Here is a 3021-nt window from a genome sequence, read left to right on the forward strand (position 1 = left end):
TGCACAGAGATGGGACATATGGGTCTCTAGACCAGATACAGCAGTCTGAGGGACGGCAGAGAGAGGCAGGTAAGGTACACACAGCGAGACATGAGTGGGGGCCATAAATCATTCTCAGTAGGGGTTGTGAAGAGATGCACAGGGTTGCAGCTCTCCATATTGCAGAAGTGGGGGTGGCTCTAATTTGTGGTTCTAGTCTTGTGGCATTGCTGGGGAGAGATGGGGTTCACCTGATAAAGAGGGGGAAGAGTGTCTTCACATAGAGGCTTGCTAACCAGTGAAGAGGGCTTTATACTAGGTTTACTGGGGGATGGAGACAAAAGCCCAGAAATTAGTAAAGAGCCTGGGAACCTGCATAAAAATGTAAGGGGAAACAATAATGGGTCTTAGTAACATACTCAGGGGGAAGATAGGACATTTCATAAGCTATCTGAAACATTTATACACTGGGAAAAATCTGGAAGACAAACAGGAAGAATTGGAGGTCCTAGTACAGACACAGAACTATGGTGTAATTAATACAGGGTGTCCAATCTTTTTGCCCCTTAGCCTAGATGGGCAGTGCCAGATCTCGCCATAAGCTGGATCCAGCTGGTGGGTGCCATTTGGTTGGCATGCAGAGTCAGTGGGGAGGGAGGCATTTGGCCTTTGAGGGTGGCATGCAGCCAGACCCTGATCTGTCCATGGGGGGGGGTGGGCAAGGAGCAATTCAGTCCTGATCTAGACTGGGACGGGGAGGGGGATAGGGCACAGTGACCCTAATCATGATTCAGGGGGAGCAGTGGGGGCCCCAATTCAGGCATGTCACAAGGAGGGGATGAGCAACTTGGCCCTGATTCAAACCCTTGCGGGTGGGCCAGAGCAACCCCTATCCAGATGCATGGGAGGTAGGGGGGGAGCAGCTGAGCCCTCATCTGGATGCTCAGGTAGGCAGGGTGGAACAGGCCCTATCTGGACACGTGGGTGAGGGGCAGGGAGCCTGATCCAGACACATGGGGGATGGGCTGGGACCTTATCTTTCGTAGTACATCTGTCGAGCCACGGTGGCCTCGGCAGGGCTGAACCCAGCTGCGCAGAGCTTCCCCTGTTCCCTAGCCACCAATTTTTTACAACCTGTGGAGACCCCCATGGGCTGGATGTCATGACACTGTGGGCTGGAAGTTGAGCATCTCTGATGTAATGGGATTACAGAGATGTGGTGGGATAGTTCACATAACTAGAGTACTGCCACAGATGGGCAAAGGATAGGGAGGGGAAAAAGGGAAGTGTTCCCTTAAATATAAAGGTGGTGTATGCATGATCAGAGATGTACTACAAAGTGAAAGATAAGCCTATTGAAAGCCTCTGGGTAAAGGTGACTGGGGAGAGCAGCATGGCAGATGTTATCATGGGCATCTGCTACAGGCATTCAAAGCAGGAGGAGTACATGAAAAGCTTTTTCTAAACACCTGACAGAAGCTTCCGAATATCAGGTTCTCATGGGACGCTTACTGGGGTATCTGCTGGGAGGGAAACACAGCAGTACACAAACAGTCCAGCAACTTCTTTAAGTGTTTTGAAGATAACTTTTTGATACAGATGATAGAGAGGCCAACTGGGGGGAGGGGAGGGCAAGCTCTTTTGGACTTGCTGATCACAAACAGGGAGGAATTGGTTAAGACTGTGAAGGTAATGTAGGTGGTAGCAACCATGAAAGTTATAGTTCAAGATCCTAAGGGAAGGAAGGAAGGAGAGCAGCAGACTAAGCACACTGGACTTCAGAAAAGTGGACTTTAACAAATTCAGGGAATTCATGAACAAGATACCCTGGGAGGCAAATCTGAAGGGAAAGGGAGTCCAGCAGAGAGAGGCAGCCCTTTTAAGGGAGCAGAACCATGCTATCCTTAGCAAGCAAACAGGGTTAGCAAACAGGGAAGTTTGCAAGCAATTCTCTGGGAGCAAGAGGAGGAAGGGGAAGAGGAAGCGGATCCAGGCACCAGATCATGCTCTGGGAAGGTAAGTGTGTCAGGGCTGTTTGTGTGTTTGGCTTGCTAAATATTTGGTGCTTGTTGTTTGGGCTTGTGCTCTGAGCAGCTGGGGGTGCTGCTAGCTGAGTGATTGCTGCCCATGTTTAACAAAAGCCTTAACAAGGGGGTGGAGGCCTAGGAGGGTATGAAAGGGCCAAGTGAACAGGGGCAGCAAATAGGGCAGTTTGTAAGTTAGTTTGCCACCCCCTTCTTTGAAGGGGGAGCCCTAAGGTAAGCTCTTTCTTTAATAGAAGTAGCTAATCTATATATATTTACTGTAAGTAGCTAAAACTCAGGAGTTAGACCAATGCCTAAGCCCCTTGCTTAACTAGAGTCCTGAGTGAGGGGGAATTTGCCTGGAAACTCTCTCACCTTGCTCAGAGGAAGCAGTTTACAGGGGAGTTTTCTAGGGAAAGTCTGCATGGAGAGAGGGGCAGGAAGAAAGAGGTGGCAGATTAAGACACCAGAGAAATGGCTGGAGGACATTGCAATGCCACAACCACTGCCACTGCCAGCTCTTCCTCTGCTTGCCCGTGTAAGGTGTCTGTCCAGGCAGGACTGCTCACTGTCGAGGCTTCCATCCAGGTCTTGGTTTGGCACTGTGGAGGCTGTAGCTTGAAGTTTCCTTCCAGTGACAGCCAAGTTGGGGGAGTGCCTGCGATGTGAGCGGTGCCTCCTGGTGGTATCCCTCAGAAAGCAGACAAGAGAGCAACAGCAGGAGGTGGCAAGGCTCTGAAGCATCTACTGTCATGAGTACTTCATCAATTCAGTGCTGGATGAGCCCCCTAGGACTGTGAAGGAAGGACTGGTAGAGGCAGCGCTAGAGAAGGAAGAGGATGGTGGACTCCCACAAAGGTGGAAGCCTGTGGCTCTACAAGTCCTAGTAATGCATGAGCCATCAGAACCCGTTCTTTGTGTTCCTACTGCTCATTGTCATGGGCACCTGCCTGGTGCTGCTCACTGTCTTCTTTGCCTCAGGGCCGGTAAGAGATGAACCCACCTTTCCTCATCCCTC

The sequence above is a fragment of the Gavialis gangeticus genome, unplaced genomic scaffold, assembly GCF_001723915.1.
Source record: "Gavialis gangeticus isolate Ggan-Ray unplaced genomic scaffold, GavGan_comp1, whole genome shotgun sequence".
NCBI classification, from domain to species: domain Eukaryota; kingdom Metazoa; phylum Chordata; order Crocodylia; family Gavialidae; genus Gavialis; species Gavialis gangeticus.